We start from the raw sequence: 19,468 nt of genomic DNA on the forward strand, positions 1-19,468 counted from the left end.
AATAAATCTTTTAAAATAAAACATTAAAAAATCCACGCTTAAAATTCCACCCTTCGAAATCCATTTTCGGAAATAAACCGTTTAAAAATACACGTCCTCAAAATAAACGCTGTTAAAATAAATCATGGCTAGGCTTAGGAAGATAACGCTCCGTATCAAAGTAGTGATAGCCGTATGGGCCACACGATGTTCTTTTCGGCGAAACATGCTATTATGATGTTTCTTATTCATGTTTGTATTGTTATCAATTACATAACAACTTAGGATTTCGAAATATCCAGCTTAAAAGTGATGACGACGATGTGCGTATGAATACAGGACACGCACACTTGATCATACCTGCGTAGTAATAGCATTACTGTAATGAAATTACAGTAATAAATTACTTTTTCTGGTAATTTGTAATGTAATGCATTACTTTTGATATTAGGTAATTTGTAATGTAATTTAATTACATTTGGGCTGTAATTTTAATGACATTACTGATTACTTTTTACAAAAGAATCGAGTGTGTGTTCTGTGTTGGCACTTGGCAGAAAGAGAGTTGGGGGACTGGCGAGTGAAAAGAATTCCAACGGCACTATGAACGATGACGCACTCGATCGGCACGTGAAACGTCAATTCCCTTCGACGAGCCAGTTGCCTTAGGCAGGGCACCCACAAACAAAGGTTGTTAGGTCAACGGTTTGTAGCCCTGCAGAACCATTGTTTGCGGGCCCCATCCTCCTGACAATCTTCCTGTTGTGGTGATACACTGTGTCTTCTTCGTCTCTACATTGTGGAATGAAACGTCATACGTGCCACACTAGCATGACATGTAGAAGAGACAGATATTGATATATTGTAAGCGTACATTTTTTTCCTCAAATTTCCGGGAAAGGCAAGCTTCGTCAACTTGTGTGTCCCTTGTGCCTTCCACAAACTCGGGAACATGTATGCCAATAATGGGAAAGTAATGACATGGTAATGTCATTACTTTTCGTAGTAATTGTAATGTAATTTTATTACGTTTCAATTGCAGTAATGAGTAATGTAATTTAATTTAATTTGAACTGGAGTAATGCAATTTAATTACATTTTAGAAGTAATTTACCCAGGTATGCTCTTGATCCTTGAGCCAGCTGAGCGCTGTGGACGGATTGGGCGGCGACGGTCATTCGCACTGGTAAAAGAAAGGCCAAGAAAGCGCGCACGCACACGGAAAAGAGAAACGCAAAATCAGAAAACATACCAAAGAATGGCCAAACTCTCCTGATGGTGGGCTCTATATTAGACTATATTAGACCGATGCGTTACTTGCACTGCTAAAACAGAGCTTCATCGAATAATACGCTCCCGGGCATCCGTCATTCCGAATGACATCAGCCCCCCCCCCCCCCCCTACTACGTTGGCAAAACTGGTCACGGATCACATACAGACAGACAACCTACTTCCGGTGTACCGATATCCTCTTTCACAGTTATAGCACTGGCTAGCCCCAAGCGCGAGGAGGGTACTATTTTCCGCGGCGGACGTAGAGCCTGTCGGCTGTCCACCAATCAGGGACGATGGATGCTAGAAGATTTACTTCGAAGCGTTTATTCTTCAAAGTTTATTTTTCGGAGTTTTTTTCGACGGCGTGGATTTTCTCATGATTTATATTGAAGAGTTTATTTTGCAAATTTGATATTTAAGAGGTTTATTTTTGAACGTTTTATTTTACTTGATTTATTTCGGCGTCATCCCGGGCGCACAACATCTACAACCTTGTAGGTGTTTTACCAATTCGGAAGAACAATCGTCATTTTTTACTTTGAGAGCATGCTCCCGCAAGCGATCATTTAGGCAACGTTTACTTTGGCCCATATAGCAGAAACCACATTCCAGAGGTGTCTGATAGATTATATTAGAACGACAGTTCACATACACAGTTCTGTGAATTTTTCACGGAGGTTCAACTTTTTCAAAGGGGGTCAACGAGTCTAATCGAAGTCATTTCTACATACATGTAAGGTTCGCATCAAATTTCTTAGCAACAAAAATCAGGTTATGAGATATTTTATGAAAATAAGGAATTACGGCACGATGACCAGTAACACTCTTTTCTCTTAGGGGGCCGGAAATAAGCTTGTTTTCAAGCGACATCAGGCCATGACAAATCATGCATTGGGAGTACCCCGCGTCCCTCAACCGAGGTGGCACAGAGAAGAACGCAACTGGTGAACACAATAATTTTTCAGAGCATTTGACAGTAGGCCCGTGATCACCCCAAACTTGTTTTTGAATGGCAGCTAGTAGCAGGCAAGATAGGTTTAGGATCTAATTTGCCACAGTTCCAGGAAATGTAAGGGCTGAACAAAAGTCGGACATCCAAAAATTGTAGCTCGCCATTCATGGGGTGTTCGACAGTAAAATCCAGTCCGGGAGCGGCAGACCTGATAACACGTTCACAGTGATAAATGATACACACTTCGTTTGACAACAACAATAAATCATCGACAAATCTTCTACGAGAGGAGAGGCGGTGGAAACAGTTGAAATAAAAGAACTGACAGCAGAATCAACAGTACGCAGATAAATTTCTGACAAAACCGGTGCAATGGCAGAAGCAATACAGATGCCAGTCTTTTGAATAAACAAATCTCCATCAATACTTATAGCAGTTGATTTAAGATAGAATTCTAGAATTCGAAGAACATCTGAGACAGAATTACCCGCTTTCAATTGGAAGCGCACCAGGGGGCTTAATAACTTCCATCGTTCGCGAGCCAACGAGTGGCGGAGTTAACATGAACACGTGACACGTTTCACGTGACGCGCTTTTTTCGTTAACGGGACAAAGGCATAATCTCTTGCTCGCGTAACGACGACGTCTGCGTAACGAATGTCTTCACGTGCTCACAGGCTTCATCGACTACATGGTTCATGATCTAACGAAGCGCGAGGCACTCGGGAGCTCGAGCACGTGGTGTATGACGCGCTCTTTTCGTTAAAGTGACAGGGGCGTAATCTCTCGGTCCAGTTACGATCGAATTAGATCGTTTGCCCGCTCGTTAGAATGAGAAACATCTTCATTTGGAGATTTGCAGAAACGGAATTTCTGCAGAAACGAACATGTATTGCTCCACGACTGTGTACAAAATGACATGCTTCCCCTTTCATCGTATTTACACCAGTGGTTACATGAGGGCTGTGAGATATTCTCGAGAAGATGGAGATGAAGACGAGAAAGAAGACGAAGAAGTGACAACGACAAGCCATAGACAAGCCATAGACAGACCATGCAAGCAATCCAAACAAAATTAAACAACCTCATTGGTCAAAAAGATTGCAGCCTCGTTGGCAGCTGTAATTCGTTCAGGGCGGTGACATCACAACACGTAAGGGCTCGTTACGAGCATGATAGCCTCAACGAAGAAGCTAAACGAGGAGCAGAGATTGTGCCACATGAGAGCGTCGATAAGTTTCTTCGTTTCGTTATCCCTAAGGACTCGCTGACGTTGAAGCTGCCCAAGAAAGATGGCGGAGGGATTCTTCGCTTGGGCGATCACACAAGCGGCTAACTGTGCCCCATGGACGTGATGGCGTCAGGATGCCTTTCAACTGGACTAGAGAGATTTTGTACAGTTCTTCCGTCCGCCAAGGAACGCTCCCCGCACCGTTTGTGAGGACTTGCGATCGTGTACTTCACTCAGTCTTGATAGTTACGGGTGTTGTGATGCACAACAAAGGCGAAATGGATGCATATAGTAGTGTTCGAATTGTTCTCTTTAATAGTATACATTGCGGACATAGTGTTGATGTAGGAATGAACGCGAAGAGCAAAGGATTCTGTGAATTTCCTGAGGTCGATCGTCTTGAATAGTTCCATAACATTATCTTGCTTCGCGGTGCTAACACACAATTAAAACAGTTCACTAACGTTCTGTTCAAGCCCACTAGAAGAACGTTGCACTGCGAATTTATTTTATTTTAGGCGTCAGGATGCCTTCCAACCGGACCAGACAGATTTTGTAAAGTTTTTCTGTCCGGGAAGAAATGCACACAGTTTATGAAGCCCGACAGTAAGGCTGCGTGTTGTACTTCCATGCTTGAAGGAAAAATGTACATAAAGTTAATGAAATAAGTGTACACGTTGAGGAGAATGGGCAGCTTCCTCCTCTTTCTTCTTTTGGTACTTCTGGTACCACTACGTCTTCCCTTTCTGGTCTCTGACTCCCACGTGCCCTAGAACTCAGCACACACTAGTTCTCGTATCACCATTCTCACCCGACACCATCGTCAGGGCAGGAAAATGATTTACAATTTTTTGCGTATTGCTCGACGATTTCCTTAGAGTGACGTACTTGTTTGTTCATTATTTTCACACGACTAGCGAGCCATATATTGAGACGGGAAGAAAAAGAAGATGATGAACGAGCATGGGAACGAACATCGGAACGCAACCAGCATGTATGAGAGCACGGGAATGCGAGCTATCGGAACAAATGAAACAGTCCTAATGGTCGGAGAGAATGAAGCCTCGCCGCCAGCCTGCTCTTCGCTCAGGGCGGTGACATCACAACACGTGAGCGCTGGCAACGTGCACAATACCCACAAAGAAGAAGCATCACGAGGAGCACAGATTGCGCCACAACAAAGCGTCAATAAAGTTGCTCGTTTCGTTAGCCTGAACGGCTCGTTCAGCTGTCTCGTGCCGTTAAGTTGAACGTGTGAAACGATTAAGCCCCCAGGTTACACTCTAAAAAATCTCTTACACGGCTTAATAGAGAATCCGCTTGGAGTGAATAATAAATATCTAATATCCAGAGACAGTGCGAGACATTTTTTTTTTCGTGAAAAGATGCCAGGGCCTGAAGAAGACTCTCAGAATTTTTCAAGACAAGTGGGCTAGGTTCGTAAATTGAGGGGCTGTACGCCGAAATAAATTTTTAAAAATAAAACATTAAAAAATCCACGCTTAAAATTCCACCCTTCGAAATCCATTTTCGGAAATAAACCGTTTAAAAATACACGTCCTCAAAATAAACGCTGTTAAAATAAATCATGGTTAGGCTTAGGAAGGTAACGCTCCGTATGGGAAGAGTACAAGCTAGCTGTTGATACATTGTAAGCATACATTTTTTTCCTCAAATTTCGGGGAAAGGCAAGTTTCGTCAACTTGTGTGTCCCTTGTGCCTTCCACAAACTCGGGAACATGTATGCCAATAATGGCAAAGTAATGACATTGTAATGTCATTACTTTTTCGTAGTAATTGTAATGTAATTTTATTACGTTTCGATTGCAGTAATGAGTAATGTAATTTGATTAACTTCTAACTGGAGTAATGTAATTTAATTACATTTTAGAAGTAATTTACCCAGGTATGCTCTTGATCCTTGAGCCAGCTAAGCGCTGTGGATGGATTGCGCGGCGACGGTCATTCGCACTGGTAAGAGAAAGGCCAAGAAAGCGCGCACGCACACGAAAAAGAGAAACGCAAAATCAGAAAACATACCAAAGAATGGCCAAACTCTCCTGATAGTCGGCTCTATATTAGACTATATTACACCGATGTCGTGCGTTACTTGCACAGCTAAAACAGAAATTCACCGAATAATACGCTCCCGGGCATCCGTCATTACGAATGATATCAGCCCCCCCCCCTACTAAGTTGGCAAAACTGGTCACGGATCACAGGCACACAGACAACCTACTTCCGGTGTACCGAAATCCTCTTTCACAGTTATAGCCCTGGCTAGCCTCAAGCGCGAGGAGGGTACTATTTTCCGCGGCGGACGTAGAGCCGTCGGCTGTCCACCAATCAGGGACGATGAATGCTAAAAGATTTATTTCGAAGCGTTTATTCTTCAAAGTGTATTTTTCGGAGTTTATTTCGACGGCGTAGATTTTCTGATGATTTATATTGAAGAGTTTATTTTGCAAATTTGATATTTAAGAGATTTATTTTTGAACGTTTTATTTTACATGATTTATTTCGGCGTCATCCCAATTGAGGAGAGACAGTTATAATGTAAGAAGACAGCTTTTTGCCAAGTGTGGTTCTCATTTACCACAATTCTTAGAGGCATGTTAACCTTGTGATCTTTTAACAAAAATTTGACCGATAGGGCCGAACAGGAAGCGGAACGTACAACCTTACAGATAGCACCCATATCGTTTTCCATAAGTACTGAACAAATCGCCAGTTTTGCTTTCTGCACATTGTCCAAGAACGGCTTGAGCAATTTCGCAACTGCATCGCTTGCGGGAGCATGCTCTCAAAGTAAAAAATGACGATTGTTCTTCCGAATTGGTAAAACACTTAAGTTTGTAGAGGTTGTGCGCCCAGATGGCATAAAACCTTTGTAGTCTCCAGTGAAAGTGACCTTAACAAAAGGCTTATGAGGGAAACGCTGTCCATTATCTGGTCTGGGAACTGTGTCAGCAAGCCTTCCCTGACCTTCCCCTTGGTTTTGGGAATGTTCTTACGTCCTCCTCACCCTTCTGTCTCACCCACTTGAACTCGTTATATGTTTTTGTAGTTGAGTAAACTTTTCAGCTGTGTTTGAGACCTTGTCTGTGTTGTCGTTTTTCGTCCCCCAGTCTCGGGTTTTTAAGTTATTGATCTATACCGGTGGTGGTGGTGGTGCTGATAGGGCTTGCCGTTGTCGGCCTCACGTATGTGGGCAACGTCACGACTGACGCCCTGGGGGAATGTGCGTCCTGGGCCGACTTCTAGGGGAACTGTGCCGACATATGTCTGAAAGCGTCTGAGGAAAACCCAGGAAAAACCCCAGACAGCACAGCCGGCACAGGGATTCGAACCCGGGTACCTCCACCGGATCTATGCCACCAGCTTGCTTGCTACCTCATTATCCTCTCGTTTGCGAACTAATCTCTTAAAAGATATAATGTAATTTCTTTAATAATCTGTAATTTTCCAAGCACGACATTTGCTTTTGAGGATAGGCCCTCGGGAGTTGCACCTTCCAAAAATGGATCCAGGAAGAAATGTCCCCGGAGAAAATGTCCCCGGAAGAAATGCCCCCGGAAAAATTGTTCCTAGAAAAAATGTCCCCTGGAAGAAAAGTCCCCGGAAAAAGTATTCCCTGAGGAAAATTCACTTTTGGTACGCGTGGCCTGGTTGACTTCGGACGTCGACGTTTTACGAGGACGGTATGAATCTTTGCATTTTTGAGCACCGAAGCGAGTAATCGTATATCCTATTCCATTTCCGAATCAAATATGGAATTCAATGTTCGAATTCCAAATCGAATTGATGTTTGTAAACCGAATATATTTGAATAGTCCCGAAGCTGTACACGCAAGGCTGACTCATGGAAGGCATAAAACAGAGTGAGCGCTATACTTACGCATACCGTACATGTTTATATTCCAATATATGCTGTATATGTATCCAATTACGGTTATTCGACGAGTCGCTTAATTTATTCGTATTCAATTCCGTTTTAAAATGGCTATTCACGCATAGCATTTCTTTGCCTAGGGAGTCGCTGTGGGTGACCATAGGGTAGTTTTGGTAAATTTACTTCGTTGTGTCTCGCAATAAAGCGGCCTGTAGAGTCACAGGGCTCTCGAGACCCAACGCGTGACACACTTCACATTCGTGCTAATTCGCAGAGAAAATGTTGTTCCGTGTAAGCGCCGCGAAGCAACTGTTGCTGTACGCCGTGTACAGGCGTGGACAGAGGACAGCAGGAGGGAGGGTGACAGGGGGTTAGTATGAGTCCAGGGCCGACTTCTGGGCTAGGTGTGCCGACATTCGTCAGGAAAGTCCGACGGAAAACCCAGGAAAACCCTCAGACAGCACAGCCGGCACAGGGATTCGAACCCGCGCCGCGTCCCAGTCTCGGCGTGAAAGGCGATCATCCTAACCGCTACTCCACGCGAGCTGGTACAGAAAAATGTACGTCCCGCTCTTAATTCCCTCAAACCTGAAAGGATACCTGTGTCATCCGGCCTAAAATTTACAGTCGCAAAATCACGGCGTTCTGATTGCACACCAGTCAGTGTGACGTCACGCAGGATATACTTCTTAGTATAAGAAGAAATAAACAAAATAAGAATATCCCATCCAAGTGTGCACGTTGTATCAACAAACGTGACAGTTGATTGCAGTGTATTCTCTACGCGAAATCATCAGTGAAAGTGGCCCAGCTTTCCAAGTAAAAAGAGTGGTTAGATATTTTAGTATTTATTTTGAGTCCGAGGACTTCAAGGCCGGCAATATCGCAACCGGGGATTTCGCAAAAATTCCACGCGTACGAAAGCTGTATGTTTCTCAGGGAACATTTATTCCGGGGACATTTTTTCCGGTTCCCTCCAAAAATGTGTTCGTATCATCGGCATATAAAAGACATTTTTCATCTAGGAATTTTAGGAGATCATAAAAAAATAAAACGAAAATAAAAAAACAGAATTACCCCATAGCATCGATCCCTCTGGAACGCTAAATGCGCTTGGGGTGAGCTTTGATCTGTCATTTCATCTAATTTATCTGTACGAATTCTTGTCGACCGTTTAGATAGCTGGCAAGCAACTGGAGTATATAGGTTGCCGCTAATGTCATATGGTTGTCGCTGAGTATTTGGCAGGAGTAAGTCATGCCTAATGAGAAATGCCTTGGCCGGATATGCAAATATTCCCATCGCTAACTCTCCTCTCACTTCTTTGAGTCCATATTAGTTTGCATCTTTTCCACTCAGCGCCAGTTCCGTAGATCGAAGTTTTCTAAAACCATTGGGAATCAGTGAAGAGATTATTACACTCAAAGTATTGTGTAAGTCGCTGGAAAATGATAGTTTGGATAATTTTACTCGGGGAAGGAAGAATGGCTATAGATCGGTAATTACCGGGCAGTGACTTGTTCCCCTTTTTGTAAAACTGGGATAATGTTTGCTATCTTCCCTTCCGCCGGAAAAGTCTCTTCTAAAAACATCTGGATTTGCTACATCAGCCAAAGGACCTCATATATAGTGCTTAAATTTCTCTAGGAAAAGGACGGACGTGTTATCATATCCTGTATATCATAACATATCATGTATGGATCTTTATATTATTTTTCATTTTTCGAATTTAGTTTGGTGATAATATGTCAAATTTCCAAATGGTTGGTAAGAGGCAAGGAAAAAAAGTGTTGAGCTGTGATTCTACATGTGGACGTACCTCAGTATAGAGGGACCCTTCCAGTAGCCTCTAGAAACGCCTTAGGCACGCGCTTGCTGCGCGTGCCGGAAGCCATGCTAAAGCTATTAAGAGGGTCCCTTGGAGCTCAGGGACGATTCCACGTCAAGATATCCAACGGGCCAAGAGATCCATCGAGTCAAGAGATCCACCGATGGATCTCTTGACTCGGGGGATCTCTTGACTCGGGGGATCTCTTGACCCGTTGGATCTCTTGACCCGGTTGGATCTCTTGACTTGATCTGAGGGTTCGCCAGCCTTGGATCTTTTGACCCCTTTGTGTTACGTCGTTCACTCCAACATCGCTAAGCAGAAATTACCCGTATCGAAATACGAGGAACTCGTTTTACGTGCGGTATAAATAGAATACAAATGCATGTGGCAAACCAACATCTCATTTTTACTGACTTAGTTACTTACTTTGTAACACATAGCGCAGTCAAAGAAAAGCCGACAGTTCTCTTATGTCATTTGTGTAAAAAACAGGTGGTAGCATTGTAAGATCGACCTGTTTGTAACACGGGATTTATAGAAGTGCTGTCTTTTTTTTTTCAGCGCTTCGTGTCAGAGATTATATCTATAGTTAGCGTGGGCTACATACACTCACATTGGGTGGGCCGGCTCCTGTTTCAAACACGTTGATTATTCAAACACTTCTCGTATCACAGCAGGCTCGTAGTCGGAAAGCCCAGTCGCTGTTGTGGACACACGTTCTACATGGCGGAACCGTATGATCATGGACTCTGTCAGGGTACGAAAGATAGCTTCATATGCCCGAACATCTTTTTGTGTGTGTGTGTGTGTTTCGGACAAAGACAAAGCACTTTACGGCTGGGCCCATTATTATTGGTAACAAACTTCAGTTCTGGCATAACGTGGGGACGGCTGCACCAATGGACACAAAAGTACAAAGAAAGCTCTGAGTTCAGCAGTATAACCTGCATTTTGGGGTTGAGGTCAATGAACGTGACAGGTCAATGTTGACTGGAAAACACAGTCGGACAGTATTTTCCCGCACGGTCCGTAAATAATAGAATAACGTGACAAGGGTGGGGGCCAATGAAAAGAATGCGACAAGGATAAGTTTTAAGCTCTGCGGCCTACGATTCTTTGTAAGTTGAGCTCAATATTCTTGGTAACAAGCATCCGTTCTGGCATAGCGTGTTACGGCGCTAGGGGCAGGGCTGGGCAGTATTACAAATGCATTGTATTGTGATGTGATGTGATGTGAATAAAGAAAAAAATGGGGATGTAAGTTTAGACGAAGTCAAACTGGCTACCCCAGTACACTTAATACAGAAAGTTCAATCTGATGATGAGATGATGAAAACGCAAAAGGATGATGTCCAGAGACGAACAGAGATGATAATTGAGTTCAACATGTAGGTCAAAAGCTCAAGAGCTGCGCCCAAGTTAGAGTAAAGTGGCGGAATCACCGGGGGCACACACAGGACACATCACACATTCACCGTGTCATAGGATGTCCATAAGCCCGGTTGCATGCAAAAAGTCTTCAAGTGCCCTTAGCGCCTTGTCGGACGAAGGAGGACCTAATAGTTTCGTGATGTCGAAGGCTCGGGAGTCCAAACGAGAGAGGCTTGTCTCTAATGCCCTTCGAGCATCGACGTACTTCTGACACCTGAGAAGGATGTGTTCTACATCCTCTACAACGCCACACTCACTACAGTTCGGAGAGTCTCGCTTTCCGATTTTGAAGAGGAGACGTGCGCTGTACGGTACATTGAGCCGTAGCCTATGTAGGACAGTTGTCGTTTGTCGCGTAAAGGAAGGTGGTACTTGAAAGCGTAACCCTGGGTCGACCTTATACAGAAGCGAGTCCCGAGCCGATCCTGTTAACCAGGAGGTATTGCACATTCTTTGTTTTAACTCGTTCAGCATTCGCCCCGCGTCATCCTTGGTGAAATAAATGGGCAACACCTGGGCGCGCCTTAGTTGAAGAGCCCGGCGTGCAGCAGCGTCCACAGCCTCGTTACCTGCAATGCCACAGTGGCTAGGGATCCACTGCATTTGGATGTCATGACCTTTTAAAACTGCTGCATGGTGTGCGTGTAAGACATCTTGTGCTGGTGTCGCCAGAGATCCCGTAGTAAACATGGTAGCTAGGGTCTGTAACGCACATTTTGAGTCGCTATAGATGGTCCAGCGAGCAACTGAAGATTGTGAGTTGATGAAACTTATTGCCAAGAGGACTCCATAAAGTTCAGCGGCCGTTGCAGAGGTGACGTGAGACAGCCGCACCGCTCTCTCAATATTCGCCTCCGGGATAACAAATGCACACGAGGAGCCGGATGATGTCGTAGAGGCATCCGTGAAAATCTGCATCCTGCCTGCGGAGCTGTTTAGTAGCTCAAGACTGAACTGACGAAGAACATGCGTTGGTATATCCTTCTTTCCCGGGAGTCCAGGCACACTAGTTCTTACGTCAGGAGGCTGCAGGACCCATGTTGGGATATCTGGTAATGCATGTGGCTTGTGTTTCGGAATAAGACCACGTTGTGTCTGGATAGCTTGGGTAAAAGAATGCTAGCTTCTGGATAGCTTGGGGAAAGAAGAAGATGCGGTGACGACTCATAATGGCTCGAAGCTGAGGGTGGCGATGGTGACGCGTTGCCAACCGCACGTAGTGGCGGAACGTTTCTTGCATCCTAAGAGCTGATACAGGTGGTTCCCGTGCTTCTGCCATGGCTAAAGCGTTTGACGTTGCTCGAGGAAGGCCAAGACAGAGCTTGACACCCTTTGCTAGGATAGACTCTAACACGTTCTCTGTGGTAACAGGGAGGTTGTGTAGCAAGGGGATGTGATGCGCAACCATCTGACTTATAAGAGATCGGTGAACGCTGAGCATTGCCCGAGGAGATGTGCCCCACCGGGAACCGCATAAGTAACGAAGAACATTAAGACGACTCTCAGCTCTTGCATTGTATTATAATACCGTTACTGTAATACTTTAGAGTATTTGTATTACGTATCATAATACCCATCCGGTAAGTGTATTTGTATTACGTATTATAATAAAAAATAGAGTATTACTTGCATTGTATTACTGCAAAACTCGTAATACTTATGACCTGTCCTGCCTGAGGTGATGGGTCTTACACGTGTATGCTTTCGGTACCATTCCAGTCCTACGAACACGACCTAGTTCTGCCAACGGAGGATCACACTTCAACGTGCAACAAAGGAACGATTACAGGAGCTGGCTGACTCAAATTTCTGAGAAACTTCTCCACTCTGGGTGAACAACCCGGAGCCCTTAGGGGGCCATATCATAGAATGGAGCCAGGGTCGGTGCGTCAGAAAGTAAGGCAGAAAAAAGGGGATTATAGACACACGCACCTGCGTCTCGCGAGAGAATGCCCTGAGAGCTGTCAGTTAGTCACTTCGTCGTGATCTTTTGTCATTTTTTTCCTGGTCTCTCCAGGGTTAACCCGTAAAGTACTTGTCATTCCAGGAAGGCACGTAGCCTAAATTTGAACAACGTGGCCACTGTGCTCTTGGTTCCTGGTTTGAGTCACAGGCACAATGTCTTCCATAGAATGCAGTGTTCCTTGTTACAGCTATGCATGGTATAAATTCTGCATCGGGTTGACCGTCTCGGCAGTTTCTACTTAGACCAAACAGACGATCGTTAGAAGATAACGTATTTGGAAAGATACTTCTTCTTAAGTGCAATCAACTGAAATAACATGCGGTGACCGGACCGGTAGGTTCAGAAATATGTCTGGGATTCCTTTTCTAATAATTGTCTGCCACGGCACAAAAGTATTACTAGTATTACTTGAGTAATACAGGGAAGTAATAGTATTATGTATTATAATACTTGAACATAAAATGTATTATGTATTAGTATTATAATACAATTTTTTAGCAAGTATATTTGTATTATAATACAAATTTTGAGTATTCCTGCCCAGCCCTGGCTAGGGGCAATGGACATAAACGTGCAAAGGCAAAAAGGGGGACTCGACTCGCCGCCGTAACCTACAGCGCAACCACAGTATTTTCTCGCTTACTTTTTTTTTTTTTTTTTTGTGAGTGTGTGGGTTTGTGTGTGTACTTTTGTGCGTGTGTGGTAAGAAGAGAGAAAACACCGAAAAGTCTTCACTGTTACCGGCCATATTACTTCTTAACTTAATGCTACGTACAGCGCAATCGTTCTGCAATGAACATGGTAAGGGGTAGACTTTCTTTTCTGTCGGGAATCCTGACCAGTATGACGTTTTGACTGGTTGGATCTCTTGACTCGTCCGTCACGTGACCGGTTGGATCTCCTGACTCGATGGATCTCTTGACCGGGTTGGAACTCTTGACGCTTTGGATCTTTTGACTCGCCTGTCACGTGACCGGTTGGATCTCCTGACTCGATGGATCGCTTGACCCGTTGGATCTCTTGACCGGGTTGGAACTCTTGACGCTTTGGATCTTTCGACTCGCCTGTCACGTGACCGGTTGGATCTCCTGAGTCGATGGATCTCCTGACCCGTTGGATCTCTTGACCGGAAGCGATCAGGGACCCCTCATGGCTGAGTGGGAATACGGCGGTCAGCCATGTTTCACATGAGGCAATGAATGTTCTCTCTGTATGTATGTATGTAATGTAAATGAATGTAAATGAATGTAAATACTCTGCACCTGTGTATATATTCCTACTTATTATGTACTGCATTCCATACTGTACATAATCGCAGACATCTAGGGTGGTGGTCTTAGGGAGTACTGTATGTATGTTTGTTTGTATGTATGTATGTTTGTATGTATGTATGTATGTATGTTTGTATGTATATATGTAAGGAAGTGTGAAGTAGTGGATCTAGAGTGGTTTGTAAGCATATGTGTATGTAAGGTGTACGTCAACTAACGTGGGAAGTAGCAGTTCTTATTCCGTTCTTGAGTTTAATAAATTTTCCTTTAACACATGAATGTTGCATGGTGCTCCAGTGTTCGAAGAATTCCCAAAAGTTTGTCGATATGTTTAATCACACTTCGAATTTTCAGATCAGTGGCTGATAGCTGTGTATTGATAGCAGAACTGTAGTAATCGAAAGAAAAACTATACAGTCATGAACAGGGAACACAGTAACAGAGTGAGCCGATCCACAGCAGCGAGAGATCATCCATGTGCGTCAGTCTTGCTTGGGTAGTAACTAATTTACTTAAGTTACTTAGTTTAACTAGTTACATTTCCAGAGAAGTAGCTTTTAACTGTAACTGGCTACTATTTTTGTGAATGTAACTGCAAAATGTAACTAGCTACTCGAATAAATGTCGTTCCTTTTTTTTTCTGTACCCTACCTTACTCTATTTCCCCCTAACAGTGTCTTCCTTCGCTTTATCCGTAATCAGCATGTGCCGCGTGCCTTGGGCTCTTGGCCAAGCAGGGAATTCCAGCTTTGCCAACTGAAATTAGTTGAAGTTAGTGACCCTCAACGGTCGGAGTGAGTCATATGTGAGTAATAGTGTCACTGCCCTAGCACGGGATCCTGCCTCCTGTGGATATGGACGAGGGAATGGTTATGCACAAAGAGAAACTTTCCGGTCAGCCCACTTGCGCTCCGACCAGTGCAATGGCTAATCCTGCTCCGGTTGCTGCAATCATAAAGCTTCCGTGGCCGCTCTATGAAGGAACCTTCGAGTTTTTATCATGGAAGGACGAGGATAATTTAATTGCAAAGTGCAAGCTATGGAATAAGACGTACTCGGCAAACAGGACGTCAACTTCAAACATGAAAAAGCATCTTGAAGCGAGTTCCTTGTTCTTGTGTACGTCTCCCTCTATATATATATGCTACGAAACGCGTGCGTGTCACCGTGCTCTTCTTTTTCACCGCGATGCGCCAGGTCGCATGCACATGCCGTATTTTTCCGTGTGGGATAACCGCGTATTAACTTATACTGCTTCTGGTTCAGTGCAAGACCACTTTTATCGCACTTCAGTAAATGTAAATAAATGTATGTTTTTAACAATTGTATCCCCTCTCATGGTCATTTTTATAAAAAGCAACTGGAATGTAACTAAGTTACTCTCGCTCAGTAACTGTAACTGTAGCTAGTTACTCGACCAAGAAAGTAACTATAACTCTAACTTAGTTGCTATTTTGGCGGATAAACCGTAACTGTAACTCAGTCACTTTTTAGAAGTAACTTACCCAAGACTGCCGAGTGTGCGTGATATGTCGCACTTCATCCCCTTCGCCCCGTCTAATAAGAATTTGACCATTGAAAACCCATACAAACGCAAAATTATGTTGCTTTGCATATATAGTTCTGGACAAAAGTGTACGGAACACGCTCCGGCGCATTTATTCCTCAGCGTGACAAGCTAGCCGGGAATGGGAATGTACGAACGTAGTCAGGAATGAGGACGACGAAGGGCTCCATCGACGAGGTGGTCAGGTGACCAAGGCAACAAAAGGGCCCGCGACCCGCAACGACGACAGTCTAGTGCGTGACACCAACGAACGGGGAGCTCGAGACTGTGGCTCATCTCATAGAGTCGACAATACACACAGACAATAAACGATTTACCACTGCTGAACTGGACCAGTATTCTTGACTGGCGCGATCGACAGGATGCCAGAAGAGTCTTCGCTGGAACCTGCATATCCAGAATTGGCGACCCGTGGCGTAGTCCAGCAGTCCAGCAGTGAAGCTTACGTCATCGTCTGCGGGAGAGTATTCTTCGTCCACGTCTGTCGGCGCTGATCTACTCACCTGACTGCAGCCTTTGTGTGGATATCGTATCTCAGGAGTGGGTGAGACCTTTGACCGACTTTCTCCGGGAGAACCAGTGCTATGGTTAGGATGCGGGAGGTGGTAGATGCGGCCCCAGAGTTGAGAGCCGGTGAAATCGATGATGAGATACATCGATTACGGGTAGAGCTGCAGAGTTTGAGGGCAGAGACAGCTTCCTGGGAGCAGTTCAAATTGAGACTCAAAAGTCACGTGGTTCATGATAGTTTTGAGAGAGCGGATAACAGTGGTAGCGTAATTGAGGCGATGACTGTGGACACGGTGGACATGCTAGACGTGGTGGAAGAGTTAGAACTTGTGAACGTTGAGCCGATAGTCGTCGAAGACGCAGTAGGTCTAATTGGAGAATACTTCGTAGAGGAGCAGCGGGAGAGCGGATTTCCCTCTGACGCTTGGGAACAAGTTGGAAAGCAGGATCACCGGTAACGTAGATAACTTCTCACGTATGAAGTCCATATCACATTATTTTTACGGCGACGGATCTAGTGGCAATCTTGAGATGTCAGTCTGTGCGCGTTGCGACCGAATTGAAAACAATTTAGGCAGCTTGAGTGAAAGGCGTGTAGAGCCACCACGTACTGGTCACGCGACCGAAGTTACGTTGCCACCGGATAGAGGTACCGCTTAGTACATTAGGAGGGCGATCCTCTGGTCTCAGATGCACAGACGCTCCTTTAGTTCGCGATGAGTGTGCACTGTCGAAACAATTTACTGGTGCCATCGCTGTGGAGCACTGGGGCAGTGGTGGAGTTCACTTGCAGGACGAGTACAATGCGCTGTTTGATGGTTACGTCGCTATCGATGTTGGGATAAATGATGGTCTATAGAAGCTGGAACCTGAGGATAGGTATAGGGACGCAGCACGCGGCAGGAGCAACTAGCGACGCGGTTCTGCTTGGCGACTTGCGTGGTGAGAGGGATATTTATCGGATGTATTTGAGAGGAACGACATGGTTCTGAGTTTTGTCAGGAACTCGGATCTGAGCGCATGTGGGTATCACCTGGGAGATGTCTTGTGGCGTAGTAGGGACAGGAAAACAGTCGTTGTTGCACAGCTTCGGCAGGTCGTCTGCTGTTTGACACACTAGACTAAAATATTTGCAGGTTCGAGCTGGCGGCATTCCCCATCGTGTGGGCACTTGACATTTGAACGCTGGGCTAAGAATAACCTTGCAGCCGGGGGCGAGTTTGTAGTTAATTATTCGCGTCTGGGTTCGCGTGTAAAGATGTAACATTAGTTCGTATTCTAGATGTTTTCCGCTTTGTCTTTCTGAGGGCTGTAAGTTACTTTAGCTTTGTACGGATGTTGAGTTAGGGCACTTTTATTGGCAGTGTCATGCTGGTTCTCCCTGGAATGTATCGGTTGAGGTCTGATTGTTCCATGAGTCACCAATATGCAGTCTCACGTGCATAGGTTGAACTTTGTGGCAAATGTCCCGTCCCGAGGCGAATCACTACCAAGTGGCGCTCGACATGCTCAACACCCTCAATTTGCAAGGGGATAGGAGTGAGGAGTGAGGACGACGAAGGGCTCCAACGACGAGGTGGTCAGGTGACCAAGGCAAGAAAAGGGCGCGAACCGCAACGACGACAGTCTGGTGCTTGGCACCAACGAACGGGGAGCTCGAGACTGGGAGCCTGCAGACAATAAACGGTTTACCACTGCTGAACTGAACCTGTATTCTTGACTGACGTACAGACATGTGTCTAGGTAACCAGGTCCCCTGTTTGTAAGTCCGTACGGTACACCATTCGCTGCTAGCGTGTTACTATGAGGAAGGAATGCGCCAGAGCGTGTTCGGTAAGCTTTTGTCCAGCACTGTACTCTGGTCTCTCTTGGGAGCACTTTGTTGGCTGGGCTGAGTTTTTCGCATAGATGGTCAGCGTGAGAATGCACCCCTGATCCTGCGGCGCGATTCACTCCAAATCGTACTCATTAGTTGGCCGTTAATCATGCCCAAATCAAGTTCGCATACCTCTCAAGCGCGATTTCAGATCCACAATCTAAGCAGCACGCATATGGAGCTGCCAGCATGAACCCTACAGCCTTCCGAAGTGAAAGTAAGCTTCACGGTACTACCGGGCAGGAAGGACGTATGCGACACTCAGCCTAGACTTATTAGGGAGGTCAAAGGGCAGAATGAAATTCTTCACATGCGCATTAACAACAACGCATGGCTTGTCATCGTGAGATAGACGTCGAAAGATTGGCACCTATGTGATACATTAACTCGGCTTCAGCAGCTGAGCTCCACGGGATACACGTGGCTTTAAGCTTCATCCCTGCTCAACCTACTAGTTTTCGATTTCCTGTGTACAGTGAGTGAAGACGTGGCCTAGATGCTTTGACATCTATGTTCGTAAATGAGCTCGTGGCATCAGTGATGCACGACCACACACACACACACACACACATACACATAAAGAGACGATGATGAGATGCGGAAAATATAGCGGAGAAAAAGACGTGAGAAAACGAGGTTGGCGGAACAAACTTTTTTGAAAGATTACAACTCATGTAACATGCTGCGGGAAGAATTTGGAGAGCGGAAGCGAACACGCAAGGACAAACGCAACAAAAATATTTGTTGTTTTACGCCACAGACACTCCAAGAAGTGTTAATCTATCATCTTTGATATTCTATGGGACCCATTACGTAGATAGTTATAGCTGATGGAATATTTCCCGCATATTTTAACTTTTTCTTTGCCATGCGTAGTTCAAGGAAAATGGCAGCTTTATGCAGTGGTGAGAGCTTCGAGATTGTGATTCTCATTAAACGCAATAACTGCTCCAAATATTATTATATTGCAAAGATTTTGAAAGCGCAACACAGGAAGTGCGGTGGACAATTTTTTTATTCGCCTTACTTTGTTGCTATAAAGAGTGCGAGGAAAAAACAAGCACAGGAACTTCGCAACCATGCCCTTCGGATGTTTTCTCTTCGTTAGAACGTTTGTACGCGCCTATACAGGGCGTCCCAGAAAACGTGTCATTGAATTATAATTACAAAAATACGCCACCTAGAATCATGCCATGAACGACATTTGTTCTTATTAGGTTTTTGCCACCTCCTAATGTGAACGTCATGTATCGTAGTCTAATTTTGTAAATATTTGCGAACTGAACTCGGATATTTGCGAAGTAAAGGTCATTCTTTTACGCCACCAATATGAAGAGCGTGCCGAATTCACTCAAATTCATGATAATTGATAGTGATATTCACGAGCTATCGCATCGGAAAAAATAGCCGAACGTCATGCTTTTCGGGGCACCGGACCATAACGCGCGACGACTTTTTGAGCGCAGTCGCTCTGAGTCCGACGAAAGGAGGTTCCAAACCCGATTGTATCTCATTACGGCCGAAGTCTCATTACGGACGAAAGTCTCAATACAGCCGATAATCCTTTAATCCCCAAGTGTCTCATTACGGCTGAAGTCTCAATACGGCCGAAGATGTCTCATAATGGCCAAAAGTCAACGTGTGTATTGTAACCTTCATTGATATGCAATGTTGCAGCCAGGTATG

Source organism: Ornithodoros turicata, chromosome 2, assembly GCF_037126465.1.
Source record: "Ornithodoros turicata isolate Travis chromosome 2, ASM3712646v1, whole genome shotgun sequence".
Lineage (NCBI taxonomy): Eukaryota > Metazoa > Arthropoda > Arachnida > Ixodida > Argasidae > Ornithodoros > Ornithodoros turicata.